Raw genomic sequence first — 17,855 nt, 5'->3', positions numbered from 1 at the left:
ATGACAGGAAAAGATAATGCAGAATATGTTGGAGGGGATGTGGGAAAAGAGGGACACTGATACATTGTTGGTGGAATTGTGAACACATCCAGCCATTCTGGAGAGCAATTTGGAACTATGCTCAAAAAGTTATCAAACTGTGCATACCTTTTGATCCAGCAGTGTTTCTACTGGGCTTATACCCCAAAGAGATACTAAAGAAGGGAAAGAGACCTGTATGTGCAAGAATGTTTGTGGCAAAATGTTTGTGGCAGCCCTGTTTGTAGTGGCTAGAAGCTGGAAAATGAATGGATGTCCATCAACTGGAGAATGGTTGAGTAAATTGTGGTATATGAATGTTATGGAATATTATTGTTCTGTAAAAAATGACCAGCAGGATGAATACAGAGAGGACTGGCGAGACTCACACGAACTGATGCTAAGTGAAATGAGCAGATCCAGGAGATCATTATATACCTCAACAACGATATTGTTTGAGGATGTAGTCTGATGGAAGTGGATCTCTTCGATAAAGAGAGCTAATTCAGTTTCAATTGATCAAGGATGGACAGAACCAGCTACACCCAAAGAAAGAACACTGGGAAATGAATATAAATTGCTTCCATTTTTGTTTTTCTTCCCGGGTTATTTATACCTTCTGAATCCAATTCTCCCTGTGCAACAAGAGAACTGTTCGGCTCTACACACATATATCGTATCTAGGATATACTGTAACCTACTTAACATGTAAAGGACTGCTTGCCATCTGGGGGAGGGGGTGGAGGGAGGAAGGGGAAAAATCGGAACAGAAGTGAGTGCAAGGGATAATGCAAAGGATAAAGACAATCAGCACATGGTTCAAGGATAAATGGGGCTCAGGACAGAGAAGCAAGATCAGGAAAAGGGGCCAGAATCAAAAATGTGGGGGTCCAGCTGAAACCAAAAAATAAAAGGGGGTTAGGCCAGGTATGTGGGGGTCAAACAGCCACATGAGAAGACAGGCAACACAACCAAGCACAGATAGAAATGGGGGGGGGGGGGTGGAGGGGTGGATAAAGGAGCAGGTGAATAGAATGGAATGGAGCTAAGGGCATTTCTTTTCTGCTTTCCCTTGGAGGGTTTTTATGTTTTGTTTTTTAGTGGGGAATGAGATGCTACCAGAACTGAGTCAAAGTCAAGAGGAGAGAGCAAGTGAGCAGAGTACTATACAGTAAAGTTAACATAGGCTTTTTGGTAGAATGGGGATTTTTTTCAGAATTCTTTACATCAAGTCAAATCTGCATAAAACAATTACATAAGGCAAGAGCAGTCTGTACTTTCCTTTTCTTTTGAGGACATAAATTTGCACATACCATGCTGTTCATTTTCTTCTCAATTGTGTATAGCCATGAATTTGCATAGTTGTCAACATGAAAGTGATAATGAGGTTATTAATAAAACCTCAGGGATATTTGAAGTCACAGAATTTAGAGGCAGGAATGTTGAGGATTGACTGTTAAGATTGGTGTGTTTCTTCCACATGATCTTCAATCCAATGACTCTGGCACTTTTGCTCCGGCTCACGCAGTACATTTCACTATGTCTGGGCATTTTCATTGACTGTTTCCCATGCCCAGAATTTTCTTCCCTTCTCATAACTTAACTCCTTTGAGTTTCAACTAATTCTTCCTTTCTGCAAGAAGCCTTTTTTAAGTGCCATCCACATCCAAGGTGAGAACTATGGAGACTACAGATCAAAACATGCTATTTTTACCCTTTTTGGTTTGCTTTTATTTTCTTGTGGTTTTCCCTTTTGTTTTGATTTTCTTTCCCAACATGACTAATATGGAAATACATTTGAAATAATTGTACATATATAAACTACATCAGAATGCTTTTTGTCTTAGGTAGGGGAAAAAAATGGGAGCTCAAAAACTTACAAAAATAAATCTTGAAAACTATCTTTACATGTAATTGGAAAAATAAAATACTACTGAAATTAAAAAAAAAAAAAGAAGCCTTATTGTTCCCCCACTAGCTAGTGAATTTTCTAGGAGGAAAATGTTTCCTAATTTATCATGTAAGTATCTTGTTTGGACATAGTTATTTGCATGCTATCTCCTTAGAAGCTTCTAGAGTAAGGATTCTGTCTGCCTTTATTTGTATCCCTTGTGCTTAGTACAATACAACACACATAGCAATGCTTAATAAATGTTTGCTAATGTAATTTAAACTGAAGCTACATTTTAGTTTTTCTGACTTCATTCTGAATGGTGAACGAATACAATGGATTTTATGTTTTCGTTAAAATTATACATTGATGGTTTATAAAAAACATACATACTATATCTGAATACTCAGAGTTAATCATTGTTCCTCTTTTAGAGACTAAGTAAATTTCCAACTAACTGCCAGTATGTTAAAGATTTCAATTTACCACTCTCAGTATGAAAACGCCTCTAATAGCCCAAAGACTGCCAAGGAAAGCTGACAGTAGTAAACCAAACACAAATAACTATGTTTTAATATCATCGATGCTTCATCCTTCATCTAAAAAACACAGAACTTCCTATAAAGGACAAGGGAGTCCTAAACAAACAAATCTGAAATTAAAAAATTTAACTTCCAGCTAAGATATTATCTGAATGGAAACAGATCACCTAGTTCCCACATACCTAACTCCATCAAAAAACTAAAATTTGTGGCAGACAGAAAAATCAAGAAATTCATTGAGAAACTACAATAAAGAGACTTCTTCCACTCCAAAACTGCACAAATCAGTCAGAAGCCCAAGGGCAAAAGCAAAGGATAGAAGCAAAGTCAGTACCAGCACAAGCACATAAGTCTATAGCCTCCCAAACTCAACCAGACACAGCCAAAACTACACACAACCTTAAAGAAAAAGTCCAAAGATTGGTGTCCCATTTGAAAAAAACCTCAAAGTGGTTAGACAGAGTCTCTGCAAAGTCAGAATCTTCTAGGAAAAATCTTTGAAACCCAAGAAGTAGTAACCAGAAAGGAATAGCAGTGTTCACCCTAAGCCAGTACAGGCATCCATAAACTCAGGGTTCCTCTTATTCAAGGTACCTGAATATTCAGGGCTCTGAACTTCAAATACTGGGGATGACAGGGAAGCAAAAACCCAGAGGACTCTGGGAGGGACCAAATAAGGCCAGTTACTATACCCAAAAGTCCACTGGGGGGATGGTGTCTCTGACACCAAGCTCCAATTCAAGAACAAAAGGTGGAGACACAAACAAAACAAAGAAAATAACCAGTATCAAAAAGTATTGCAAAGCTAGAGATTACCAAAAAGAAAAGAATAACTTTGTAACAAATGGAAACAGAAACTTGGATATAGAAATGTGGATAGAATATAATTTTTTTAAGGATACAGTTCCCTTGGGGGGGCGGAGCCAAGATGGCGGAGCAGGCACACACGACTCTCTAAGCTCCTCTCACCCCCCTCATAACCAACTATTTAATCCAGCCTCAAAAATAGCTCTTCACTGCTTAAATTCATGAAGATAAGAAGCACTACAACTTACCAGCTGATCCGGAAGCTCGCCAGGAAAGGTTTGTCCTGAGGGGCCAGAAACAGACTAGCACAGGCAGCAAGAGGCTAGCGTCCTGAACAGACCAGGGGCGGGGGTGATCTCTGTGGCTAGAGAAGTTATAGGGACCACTCTGCTATAGGCTAACTGCTCTGCTTTGACTACAAAGCAGTAAACTGGCAGAGAAGTTAAAGCCTAAAACAGAGGGTACTCTAAAAAACACCAGAACCTAATGAGATTTGGCTGTAACCCCTCAAACCCGGAAGTGACTCAGGCAGACTTTACCACAGCCCTGTGGCCACGGGCTTGTGCGGGGGCAGTTACTAATCTGCCCAGCACTGCGGCACAGCCTGGGCAGCCTCTAATCGGCAAAGTGGGGGGCTCAGCCTGGGGCAATAGAACCTCCCCTGCTGACTGTGCTTAGGGGCAGACACTTCCGATCCTAGCAAATCCACTCACTGCTCAACTGCTAACACCCACAGCCCCAGGGCAGGCTTTGGCTTGGGAAGTGAAACTCTCACTGCTAAGTGTCTAGCCCCAGGGCAGTCATTATCTCACACTGCGAGGGTTCTTAGCAGGGCACTTTCCCAGCCCGGCCCTGCCGGCCTGAGTTACTTTCAGGTGGGGAACTCTTTCCCAGAGCACTCCAGTACCTCGCTGCTTTTTGTAGCCGGCTGGCAGGACAGCTACCCATCCATACACCTTTCACTCTTCTGCAGAGGAAGTTGGTAACCTCCTGGCCCTGAAGGCAGACCTTACAGGCTTTAACAAAATGAGTAAAAAAATCAAAAGAACGATTGATAGTTTCTATACAGAAAAAGAACAGCTTTTCAACCCTGAAGAAACTAATAGCAGACACTCTCCAGACAATTGTTGGTCTCCAATACAAAAGGCTCTCCTAGAAGAGACTATTAAAAACCTTAAGGAAAGAGAAGCTATGCAAGAGAGCAACAACTTCCTAAAATGTGAATTGGAAAAGATAATAAACTCCCAAGAAGTGCAGGGAAACAGAATTTGCAAATTGGAAAAAGAAAATAACTCACTAAAAAAAAAAAAAAATTAGTGAAATGGAAAAAACTTCCATAGAGCAAAACAACTCAATTGGACATATACAAAAAGAAGTAAAAAAAAAAAAGCTAATGAAGAAAATAACTCACTAAAAATCAGAACTGAACAAATAGAAATGGCTGATTCATTGAGACATCAAGAATTAGTCCAGCAAAACCAAAAAAAAGATTGGAAAAAAATGTCAAATATTTACTTGGAAAAACAACAGACCTGGAAAATAGATCTAGGAGAGATAACCTGAGGATCATCGGACTCCCAGAAAATTATGATGAAAAAAAGAGCCTAGATACTATTTTACAGGAAATCATCAAAGAGAACTGCCCAGAAGTAATAGAACCAGAAGGGGAAATAGGCATTGAAAGAATTCATTGAACACCTTCTGAAAAAGACCCTAAAATAAAGACTCCGAGGAATATTGTGGCCAAACTTCAGAATTTTCAGACTAAAGAAAAAATTTTACAAGCAGCCAGGAAAAAACAGTTCAAATACCGAGATGCAACAATAAGGGTCACCCAAGACCTGGCTGCCTCAACATTAAAGGATCGAAGGGCCTAGAATCAGATATTCCGAAAGGCAAAAGAACTTGGAATGCAGCCAAGAATAAACTACCCAGCTAAGCTGAGTATATTTTTCCACGGAAGAAGATGGACATTTAATGAAATAGAGGAATTCCATCTGTTTCTAAGGAAAAAACCAGACTTAAACAAAAAATTTGATCTCCAGCAACAGGAATCAAGAGAAGTAGAAAAAGGAGAAACTAGACAACATAGTAAAGTAAGAGAATACAGTTCAACCCAACTCCTTCTACAAATACTTCAACAAAGATGAGAAATTGAAGGATACACTGCAAGACTCAAGTGTTTCATTCAAGTCCTCTATCTTCAGAGTCGATATTCTTTTCACTTGCCATTGTGCTTCCCATGGTCAGGCACACTGTAACATGCCCTTGACTCCTATGCCTCCAAATCCTGTATCTGGAGTGACCAAATAAATGTCTCCTTCCCAACCCACTCACAAAAAAGAGAGAGAGAGAGAGAGAGATGGAGCACAGGACCTGGAGTCAAGAAGAACTGAATTCAAATCTAGCCTTACATCCTGCCTAGCCCTGGACAAGTCATTTTACCTCCGACTATCTGACAAAATGGATCCACTGGATCCACTAGGGAAGATCTCTGCCAAGAAAAGGCCAAATGGGGACAACAAGGGCTGGACATGGCTGTCACAATTGAGCAACAACCAGAGAGAAGTTTTCCTGATGCCAGGCCCAGCCTTCTAGCTACTGTGCCACCCAAAATGCTCTTATTAATATGCCTATTAACAACCTTTGTGTTATATGTTTATTTTAATATGTGCCTATTAACACTTTTGTGTTATATATTATGTATTAATTTTAATATGTGCCTATTAACAATCTTTGTGTTATATGTTATATATTAATTTTAATGTGTGCCTATTAACAATTTTGTATTATCTTAATTTTTAACATATGCCTATTAAAATTTTTTGCTATGGAAAAAAAATTTAAAAATAAAAATAAATCATCATCATTAAAAAAAAAAGGATACAGTTCCCTTTTACATTTTCATATCCATATCACCTAGCACAGTGTCTGGAACATGGTAGCTGCTTAATAAACACTTGATGATTGAAAGGATTAAATAAAATAGATTAGTAGACAAGTCCTTGGAAACATTCCTTACAGAAATTACCAAAGCCCACTTGCTATCACTTTCAAATTCCAATTAGTTAAGAAAGAATTTGGTTAGCTAATGCAATGGGCAGAGAGTAGAGGTATGGTCTAGGGCAAGTACAGAGCTACTACCTAAAGAAGACATGCTGTACTAAGTATAAAAGGCAAATCAAAGTGGGTAATAAGCAAAGGACAAAAGAAAGGTGGGGATAGAAAAAACATGAGAAGTAGTTTGATGATAATGATCCAAATTATAATCAACAATCCCTTGCAGGACTCTAATGAGGGGCTGATTTTATTGACAGCAATCCGAGATTTGATAGGAATAACTAGATATAAAAAGAGTAGAATGATCAACGTCCATAGAAAAATATGGTATCCTTAAAACCACGGCACCTTGCAGATCATAAAAGATGAGAAGGGTATAACAGGCATGATTTGTTATATACCTTAAAATTTGAAAAATCAAATTTCAAAAAAATCAATCTGTATGACGATGATTAAGACCTTAACTTGAATATTTATGCAGGGAAATCAGTTCAAGAGGTGAGATGTCACCATGAATTCTAATTGATGCTAATCCTAATCTAAACTATTTGGGAAGAAAATGGGCAGATGAATCTAAAGAGATCTCTGTCGTTAAAGAAATCTAGTTTATTGACTAAGTTTTTAAAGAGCCATGTACAGAGATGGAAACGAGAACAGAGAACAAAGGAAAAATTCAACAGCTAAGGCACATTTCTAAAGTTTAAAGCAAATAAAGGCTTATAATGATTTTTATTCAAGGCAATAAAAAATAAAATTTTGGGGGGAGGGGAGGTAGATAAAGGGGACGTATATATATTAAATAGAGGAGGACAAGCCCATATATTGACTAGAAGAGTTAAATCAAGGCAAGAACAAGCCCAGTTTGGGGTGAACAGGACAATGTTACCAATACCAGGAGGGGAGTTAAACTACTCACCTTCTACTTTGTGGAGTTTCCTCTACCAAGAAGATCTTTAGCCTGGGAATCAAAAAACAGAAATGGCTAACAAGGTTTGAAACTTAATGTGAAATTAAGAAACTGCTGCCTTCAATGAATTCAAAATATCAGGTCCAAGAGAACTATATTCTAAGATAATTACAGAACTTTTTTTGCATGTGTATCCTAAGTCACCATTAAGAGTCAGTAAAAAAAATTATAGGAGAGTTAGGAGAGAATTAGGAGAGAAGCTACTTAACAAGAGACTGGCAGATGAAGTACTGATTTTCAAAAAGAGGAAGGATGTATATACATATCAGTAGAATTGACATTGATTTATTTATAAAGTTCTCCAACAAGTTATCAAAAAGGTGTTTTATAAGCACTTAAAAGATAAACTGGTGATGGATCAAAAACTAATCATAGTTTGCTTCATTTCTTTTTCTGACACCAAATTAGATTAGTAGGCAAAGTAGAAGCTATGTAAACTGTATATCTAGATTTCAGCAAGGCATTTAATTTAATTTTTCAGGCTTTTAAATAAAATGGAGAAATGTACAAAAGTATATACAAGAATAAAAATTCATAGATTCATAACTGGTTAAAGATCAAAACCGAAGAGTAGTGATTATTTTGACATAAGAGGAAAGTCTCCAAAGTAGTGTCTGCCCCCTTGGTCCTGCTCTGGAAGAAAACCAGTTACATTTTTATCATCTTTACAAATATTATTAATTTAGGAGGGCACAACACATGGACAATAGAACTCAGATCCTAAAAAGTCTGGACAGGTTAGAATGATGAATCAAAACTAAATCAGATGAAATATAGTAGGGATAAATATAAGATCCTATCCTTGAGTTCATAAGTCAATTATACAAAAGACAGGATCCATACAATGAAACAAAAATTCATATGAAAAGGATCTAGAATATTTGGTAAACTGCAAATTCAACATGTTAACATTGGAGTTAACATGCATGACACAGTATCCCCAAAAACATTTTTTAAAAGAAATATCATTTCTTTGGTATGGGAAACTTTATGAAAACTTATTAATGCCAATGCATTTCAGCAACTTTGTGACTTAACTGTCTTAGAGAGTTGCCATGGGCACTGAGAGGATAGATGGCTTATTTAGTCCCCATTTTGTATAGAAGCAAGATGTTCATGACACCAAGTCCAGCCCTACTATCTAATACACTATGTTGTATCTCAGTGAGAACTTAAAAGCCAAATAATTAAGAACACAGAGTAAAGAAGGTGTTACACTGCCCTCATCTCAAGTAACATGTCTAGTTCCAAGTATCCAATTTTAGGATGGGCAATGAACAAGATGGTGGACACATAGGAGAGGAAGATCAGAGGAACTGAAACCATGTCATACAGAGATCAGTTCAAAGAGTTAGGAATGTTTAACTTGGAAAACACTTTAGGCATAAGGAACATGACATCTTTGTCTCCATCTGTTTGAAGGGCTATCACGTACAAGAGGGACTATACTTATTTTATTTGGCCCCAGAAGGCAGAATCAGGAACAATGAGTGGAAATCAAAAAGAAACAGATTTCAGCACAATTTTTCCACCAATTAGAGCTTTCCAAAAGGCTTCCTGGGGAGCACCTCATGAGTTCTTCCTCATTTTTGAAGTTCTTTAAGGAGAGGCTGATTACTTGTGGAAATATTGCCTAAAAGATTCTTATTTGCCTCCCAATATTTGAGTACTATGATTTTTAAAAAAGAATAATAATAATTATCCCTAGTGAAAGACTTAATGCTTAAGCTATAGGAGAAATGTGCCAATCTCTTTATTAACATAACACCAGATTCCAGGTTTGTCCTTCACCGTCAAATTCTTTCAAAAAACAAACCTAAAAAAATAGTGCTCCATTCTGAACTAGAGTAAAATACCATGACATCCCTTCAAATTGTAATCTTTAACACAAGTTGAAAATTTCCTATCAGTAAAAAAAGTAAAATTCACAGATTATACCTGATATTAGAGCAGAATACCAAAAGACAACAAAAACTCCATTGAATAATCTTTAGGTTCATTCATTCACTTATATTTATTCTAATATTCTTGTTTTAAGTACCAACTACAAACAAGACAGTGCCATGAAACATAAGGGAGGTGAAGAAGAATAAAAAAAGTTTTCCCCCCCCCCCATAAACTTACAGCTGGAAAGGCTATAACCATCATCTAGTATCACATCGGTATTTTTTGACATTTAGTAATCTGAGGCTCCAAGAAATTAAGCAACTTGCTCAAGGTCACACAGGTGCTCAAGAGTAAAGCTACCCAAAAAGTTATCAAACTGTGCATACCCTTTGATCCAACAGTGCTATTGCTGAGCTTATATCCCAAAGAAATACTAAAGAAGGGAAAAGGACCTGTATGTGCCAAAATGTTTGTGGCAGCCCTGTTTGTAGTGGCTAGAAACTGGAAATTGAATGGATGCCCATCAATTGGAGAATGGCTGGGTAAATTGTGGTATATGAATGTTATGGAATATTATTGTTCTGTAAGGAATGACCAGCAGGATGAATACAGAGAAGACTGGTGAGACTTACATGAACTGATGCTAAGTGAAATGAGCAGAACCAGGAGATCACTATATACCTTAATAACAATACTGTTTGAGGATGTATTCTGATGGAAGTGGATCTCTTCGATAAAGAGAGCTTTAATTGATCAAAGATGGACAGAAGCAGCTACCCCAAAGAAAGAACACTGGGAAACGAATGTGAACTATTTGCATTTTTGTTTTTCTTCCCGGGTTATTTTTACCTTCTGAATCCAATTCTCCCTGTGCAACAAGAGAACTGTTCGGTTCTGCAAACATATATTGTATCTAGGATATACTGCAATATATATCTAACATATATAGGACTGCTTGCCATCTAGGGGAGGGGGTGGAGGGTGGGAGGGGAAAAATCGGAACAGAAGCAAGTGCAAGGGATAATGTTGTAAAAAAAAAAATTACCCTGGCATGGATTCTGTCAATATAAAGTTATTATAAAATAAAATAAAATAAAATATTAAAAAAAAAAGAGTAAAGCCACAAGCCACTCCAAAGGAAACACTTTTTACTGCATCATGCTGCTTCCCTCAGGTAAGAGGAAACCACTCAATTAAATCCTATCACTTCTATCACCTCTTCAGAATTTTAGACAAAAGATCTGGTGATATTATGCACAATTAAGAATAATCCTTTTACTTTTATGAATGGGCCAAATGATAATGTTAGAAATCATTAGTGTAATAGAAACTAGCCAATAATACAGATGCTTTTAAATAGGAACCTTATTGAGCAAGACTCACTAATACACTGTTCGTTCAACTTTGAGTAACACCACAGGTCAATTCCAATAGATTTGTGATGGAAAGAACCATCTGCACCCAGATAGAGGACTGTGGGGACTGAATATGGATCACAACATAGTATTTTCATCTTTTTTGTTGTTGTTTGCTTGCTTTTTTCCCCCCCTTTCTCATTGTTTTTTCCTTTTTGATCTTGATTTTTCTTGTACAGCATCACAAATGTGGAAATGTTAGGAAGAACTGCACATGTGCAACCTATATTGGATTGTTTGCTGTCTAAGGGAGGGAGGTGAGGAGGAGAAAAATTTAGAACACAAGGTTTTGCAAGGTGAATGTTGAAAACAATCTTTGCATGTATTTTGAAAATAAAAATATATTTTAAAAAAAGATCTTGAAATCTAAACAACTTTGCTATCAGTGTTTATAAAGAAATGGCTGTCTTTCTGTATAACAAACATTACCAAAACCCTGCAAAATCCTTTAGACATTAAAATGAAAAAGTAAAATTTTTAGATTCAATTTGTTTTCTTAATTTTTTAGTTAAGTAGAGCTTCTGTAAAGACACTAGTCTATCGTTGCTACAAATTAACCAGCCAATCTGTATAAAATGCATGACTATACCCTTTGGTTATGAAAGGATCACAACTTACTAACTATAATAATATTCAATTTATATAAAGATAATATAAATTCATATTCTCACTTTTGGACTTATATCCAGTTAATATATAGCACTCTTCTAACACAAGCAGACAAATGGCACATTACAAACCCATTACTAAATTTGCATGCCCTCTCTGGTCTGTTATCCAGAATCTTTAATATAGGACCAAAAAATCATTGAAATGCAAATTGAAAGGCAAAGCAGTAACCAGAATCAACTCTTCAAGTGACTGTTTCAAGTAGATGCAATGGATGGCAGCCTCAGAGACTGCTCCTAGGAAATGCTGTACAAGAAAAAGAACAAAAATTCTTTTATATAGTTTCTTACTTAGTCAGGATCATAGGCATCATACTTTAAGTGATGTCAATATAAAAATAAAATTTTGAAAGTCAAAGACTTGGAAAAGTTTTAGCAAATTTATACATACAGAATATGGATTGTGTTTGGTTTTATAAGATATGAATAATTCTGACAATTAACACAGTGAACATATCTTATTGAAAAATGAGCTGTTACTCAAATAGTAGTCCTGTATTTCTCAGTAGCAAAAAAACAAACCAAAAAAAACTAATTCTGTATTTAAAGAAATTATACTGGAGCAGCTAGGTGGTGCAGTGGAATAAAGAATCAGCCCTGAAGTTAGGAGCACCTGAGTTCAAATTTGACCTCAGACACTTAACACTTTCTAGCTGTGTGACCCCAGGCAAGTCACTTAACCCCAATTGCCTTAGGGGGAAAAAGAGAGAAATTACACAGCTCTCCCGACAAGAAGAATGAACATTCCCAATCCTTAAACAATAGTTGGCTTCAACACTTTACTGTTTTAAACAAAGCATTTCTAAGTAACTATGGGATCCTAGAAGGCTAATATAAATCCATTCACTTATCACTGAATCAAAATTGTACCTTTTGAAAATATAAGTGCCCATCTGACTCAAAATAATTATATCATTAAATTATAAGCTCAAAGAAAAATACCTAAACTACATCATTACCAAGATTAGCATAGAGTCTGCTGAATAAATGAATGCGCTATATATAGTCCTTGTTCTCAGACAGTTCACAATATCAATTGAGAGGCAATTCAAACAAGGAATAATTGAATATTGGAAACAGTAGAGACCTGCCTAACTAAAGCCCAGGGTTCCTGGGCAAAGTCACATTCTTATAACCTTTAAAAGTTAAGCCACCAGCAATGAAAATGATCATTCTATGAAGGGTTCCAAATTCTGGGATTCATGTATCACAACAGTACAGAGTAGTAATTAAAGTTTTCTTCACATTTCTAATTGCAATGCATTCCATTGTCTTTTATTTGTGTCTAATTTCCACTAAGCCTAAAGCCTTTTCCCCAATAATACTTTATTTTTCCAATTACAATTTTTTTCAGCTTTCATTTTTGTAAGATTGAGTTCAAAAGATTTTTCTTCCTCCCGTCCTGACCTCCTCCTTTCCCATGGCAAGAAATCTTATATGGGTTACATATATACAATTATTTTAAACATATTTCCATATTAATTATGTTGTGAAAGAAAAATCAGAACAAAAGGGAAAAACCACGAAAAAGGAAAAGCAAACAAAAAGAAAATAATATGTTTCTATCCTCAATGAGTCTTCATAGTTCTCTTTATGCAGATAGCATTTTCTATCCCATTTCCATTGGAATTATTTTAGATTAATGTATTCTGAAGAGAGCTAAAGTCTATCATGTTGATCATCACATAATCTTGCTGTTACTGTGTACAAGGTTTTCCTAGTTCTGCTCATTTTACTCAGCATGAGTTCATTCAAGTCTTTCTAGTTTTTCTTTCTTTCTTTTTTTCTTTTTTTTTAAATTTTTTTGACGGGTCAATTGAAGTTAAGTGATCTGCTCGGATCACATAGCTAAGAATTGTTAAGTGTTGATGCCATATTTGAGCTCGGGTCCTTCTGACTTCAGGACTTAGGCTCTATCCACTGCACAATCTAGCTGTCCCTGCAGCTCTACTCAAATAAGCTTGGATTTTTTATAGAACAATATTCCATTGCATTCACATACCATAACTTACTCAGCCATTCCCCAATTGATGGGCTTCCACTCCATTTCCAATTACTTGCCATTACAAAAAGGGCTGCCGTAAACATTTTATACTTGTGAGTCCTTCCTCCTCTTTTATGATCTCTTTGGGATACAGACCTTAATGACACTACTGGATCAAAATATATGCAGTGTTATAGCCCTTTGAGCACAATTCTAAATTGCTTTACAGAATGAATAGATCCATTCATGATTCTCACAATGCATTAGTGATCCAATTTTCACACATTCTCTTTAACATTCATGATTATTTTTTCCTGTCATCTTAGCCAATTAACTTAGATGGGAAATGGTGCCTCAGAGTTGTTTTAATTTGTGTTTCTCTGATAATGAATCAAAACATTTTCATATGACAATAGATGGCTTTAATTTCTTCATCTGAAAAATTGTTTGTTGACAAATGTTGACCATTTATGAATTGTGGAATGACGTATATTCTTATATATTTGACTTAGATGTCTTCATGAGGCCCTAAAATCTATGTCTTAAAATAGTTTTTAATCACTATGCATCCCTATCCCTTCTGTTTCCTTCACTGCCTTGGCACTAGGAGAAAATAAATTTCTTCCAGTGACTCCATGCTTACCATCCCCAATCCCCCTGTTATATAGCTTCAAATAGAAAAGTAAAAGCACCTATGTCCTAGATGATGAAGACGATTAGTTCAAGGGAGAAAAGATCAGTAGAAAAAGATTATGCCAAGGAACTTGGACTTGATATGAGAGGCCAAATATGCACCAGGACAGACCTAAAGCAGAAGTTAAAATAGGACAAAAAGGCCATTTTAGGAAGATTTACCTAGCAATTGTTATATGAGACATAATGAAAGGGAAAAGTCAGAGTGAGGCCATCTAAAAAGCTGCTGCATAAATGTAATAAGACATAAGAATGGTCACAACTATGAATAAAAAACTGGAGACAAGTTCAGTCTTTTACTGTATTATTACTAGTGTAAAATGATAGCTAATTTGTCAGAGAAGATACATGCTTTTAGTTGTTTTTCTAAGAATAGTAAAAGAATTATGTTGCCATGTGTGACACTTCAATGCTACACAGGAGAAAGACAGGGTTCATCTTATAAATCACTGCCATAAAAAGAAAAGAAAATGGCTTATCTTGACCTTATTAATACCATTTTTAAGCTACTGAGCAGAAGGAAGGAAGGAAGGAAGGAAGGGAAAAAGGGAGAGAGGGAGGGAGGAAGAGAGGAAAGAAGGGAGGGACACGATACAGAAATTTTCTTCAACAGTTCAATCTCTCATATTCTGTACAGATCAAGAATCCTGATGGAAAGACTTTTAGAAACAAGGGTCATGCAGCTTCTTTCCCCTGCTTTTTTGAAGGGCTGGGACAAGGCAAAAAGAAAGCTCCTCTGTAGACAACTTTTCATTTCTTCTTAATGTCTCCAAAGATCTTAGGCTTAAGACCAAGAACAGTAAGTATTCTCACCTTTCTACACCATCTCCTCTCCATTTAAAAAACTAGAAAAAATTTCTAAAAAGATAAAAAAGAAAACCATGTGAATTCTACACCAAAAGGGTAATTTGGACTCAGTTTCTGTATAGCATTCCTACCATTCTGACAAGCTTAATGTATATACAAATAAGTTTGGGAATAAGTTTTTGAGGAAAAAAAAGCATGTTGCTGGCAAGAATAGTTTTATGTAATTTAAAAATCCAAGAGAGAAAAGCTTTGTTCTAGTGATTTTAATGATAGTAATGCCTTTTATTTACTAATTCTTTGTCTAAGATCTTAGGCTAAGTGATTTATTATTATTCCTTATTTCTTTCCAATAAAATATTAAATTACTATATGGCTGATACACTTAAGAAAGTATGAGTTCTATACTTAAGTCAGGTAAAATAACTAAAAAATGTTAATTTGGTTAAAAAAAACTTTAAAAATGTAATACTCTACATACAATCAATTCTTATTATCAAATGAGATAATATAAGTAAAACATTTTGCAACTTTAAAAATGCCATATAAATATTTTCTTCACTGCTTATGCCATTATGGATCAGGATCATAGAATCATAAATTTAAACTAGAAAAGTCTTTAGAAATCATCTAAGCCAACCATTTCATTTTACAGACAGGGAAATTGAGACCCAAAGAGGAAAAGTAATTTTTAAAAGCCGCACAAGTGACAAATATTGACTCCAGGCTTTGAACATAAGTCTTTTGATTTCAAATTCAGAATTCTTTTTATCTTGACATATTGGGGGGGGGGGGGGAGAGAGGAAGGTGGGTTAAGGAAAAGATTTTGCAGGAATGGTGTTGCACACCTTTAGTCCCTGCTGCAAGAGAGGTTAAAGCGTGAAAATTTCTTGAGCTAAGACCATCATTGTCCAAAGAAAGTAAAACACCTATATATGATGCCTAGGAACAGAAGGCCACCAAGGTGCCCGTTTTGTATATCATAGATACTTAATAAACAATTCGAATTTAACAAAATATTGATAAGTAATATGTCCTTTTAGTTTTCAGCTAGAAAGGGAAATAAGTTATTCATTCCTTATGATGCATTTCATTGAGAATTTACAAATAGAAAATATAAACTGAAAATTCAGTCAGCTTTTTGTTTTAAAAGGAAACCAAATTTAAAGTATACCTCAACATCTTTATTAGTATACCAAATTTAGTTAAACTAGAACATTTGATCTTTTAAGTACATTATAATAAAACATCAATACTTCATCAAGATGGGAAAAAATCTCATTTCCATTATTAAGTAAATTAAAATGTGTTACAAATCATATCCTGAAGCCAATGGGAAAATGAGGTTACCTACATCACCCAGATACCAGCAGCATACTGCTTAGTGAAATAATTCTGATGATTGTAATAAAGCAACACATGCTAGTACAAATAAATCAATTGTTGATAGTACTCTAAAAAGCAAGTAAGAAAAAAGGAGAAAGGAAGACTGAATTCTACTTCCCATTCTCAGACACAGTGGAAAATTTCTGAGAAAAATTGGTCAATAATCTCTTGCTATTTTTTCTCTTACATTTAGTGTCAAGATCTAAAGGAATGATAACCTACATACCTTTTATAAGGCTAAGCACCAAATGCTTTTGGTATAGGGATTTAACTTTTAAATCCATTTTTCTACCTTTAATTCTTTTTCTGTAAAATAAAATTAACATGATATTGAAATTTTTTTCTCAACCTGACATCCCAGGTAAGGAATTCATAATTAAAAATAATTCAGTCCAATAGTAGAGGCTACTAAGTGGCCCAGAAGATAGAACAGTGAGTCTGAAGTCGGTAATACCCAAGTTCAAATTCAGCCTCAAACACTAGCTATGTAACTAGGAAAGTCACTTAATCTCTGTTTGCCTCATCTGTAAAATAGGGATAATAATTTTTTTACCTATCTCCCAGGTTCTTATGCAATGAAGTGAGATAATGATTGCAAAGCACTCAACATAGTGACTGGCCTATAATAAGAACTACATAAATGTAGTTGTAACTATTGTTATTATTTGCATAATATCAAATGAGACAACATTTGTAAATAATTAAGCAGAATGCCTAGTAAATGCTAAAAGCTTAATAAGAGCTTATTTCTTTCCATACTACTTATTCAGAGGATGATTTTATTCACCATAAGTTAATAAACTATCTGTAAAACTAAACTGACATGTTAAAAAGTTACATCATTAGTGAAACAATTACTGGAATTCTAGGATAACTAATTCTAGGACCAGACCATGTTAACTAAAACTGTCAAGACACCTCCCTTCCTGTGTCGATAACAATATCTTCTTTTTACAAGAAACAATAATATTTTCAACTATTCTCAATCTAAAAAGGTTGTGTGGGACCAATCCTTTGTATTTGTGTAGTATAATTTAGGTTAAATTATATTATATAACCTAAGTATGAGGAAGGAAAAAAATGAAGGGAAAAGAAAGAATGAACCTTTAAACTTCTTCAGGGTGACTGATTCATAGTACATAATTTCACTTCTGAGGAAGAATATTAAAATAAGAAACTTTCAGGAAGTGGTTAGCATCAAAAGCAAGTAAAAGCATCCTTTCTAAGAAACAGCACTATAAGCACTTGACCTGGTTACTCACATATCAAACAACTGCAAAAAATGTACTTCTCATTGGTTTCCACCAATAAACATTCCCAACATCCATTATAGTGTTCAACAACATGCTGACAATGTACTTAAACAACATCTTAAGATATTGTCTGCATCTTGGTCTGGTCAGTTTTGTTTTGTTTCACATTACAAGAATTCCCCCTTCGAGTGGGGGCATAACTAGTTAGTAGGAACAATTGTCATAAAATGACATACTCAAGATATTCATCAATACTTTGATGCATAAAATGTGGTCCAGTGGCAGAACCACCTAAAAAGAAGGTAAGAAATGTATTATAATGAAAATTTTAAGGTGCAAACTGTGTAGGATGAAGCTCTCACAAGTTACTTTCATTTTGTTCAGGGAACTTATCTAAGACACTTTCTGCTGCCAGACTCAGATTTTAAAGTACTAAATGTATGAAGTTAAGTGCCTGTTGAAAATCTTTAGTCTACCAGC

General features: G+C 35.5%; 1 protein-coding gene across 4 annotated transcripts in view; it reads right to left on the bottom strand.

The window, feature by feature from the left end:
• ESYT2 (extended synaptotagmin 2) overlaps window positions 1–17,855 on the bottom strand; it is a 107,433-nt gene that overhangs the window by 75,346 nt on the left and 14,232 nt on the right. The gene's annotated exons all lie outside the window — the stretch shown is intronic.

The sequence above is a fragment of the Antechinus flavipes genome, chromosome 5 (genome assembly GCF_016432865.1).
Source record: "Antechinus flavipes isolate AdamAnt ecotype Samford, QLD, Australia chromosome 5, AdamAnt_v2, whole genome shotgun sequence".
Taxonomy (NCBI): domain Eukaryota; kingdom Metazoa; phylum Chordata; class Mammalia; order Dasyuromorphia; family Dasyuridae; genus Antechinus; species Antechinus flavipes.
Note: the sequence above shows the minus strand (reverse complement) of the source record. Positions and strands in the feature narration are given on the sequence as shown.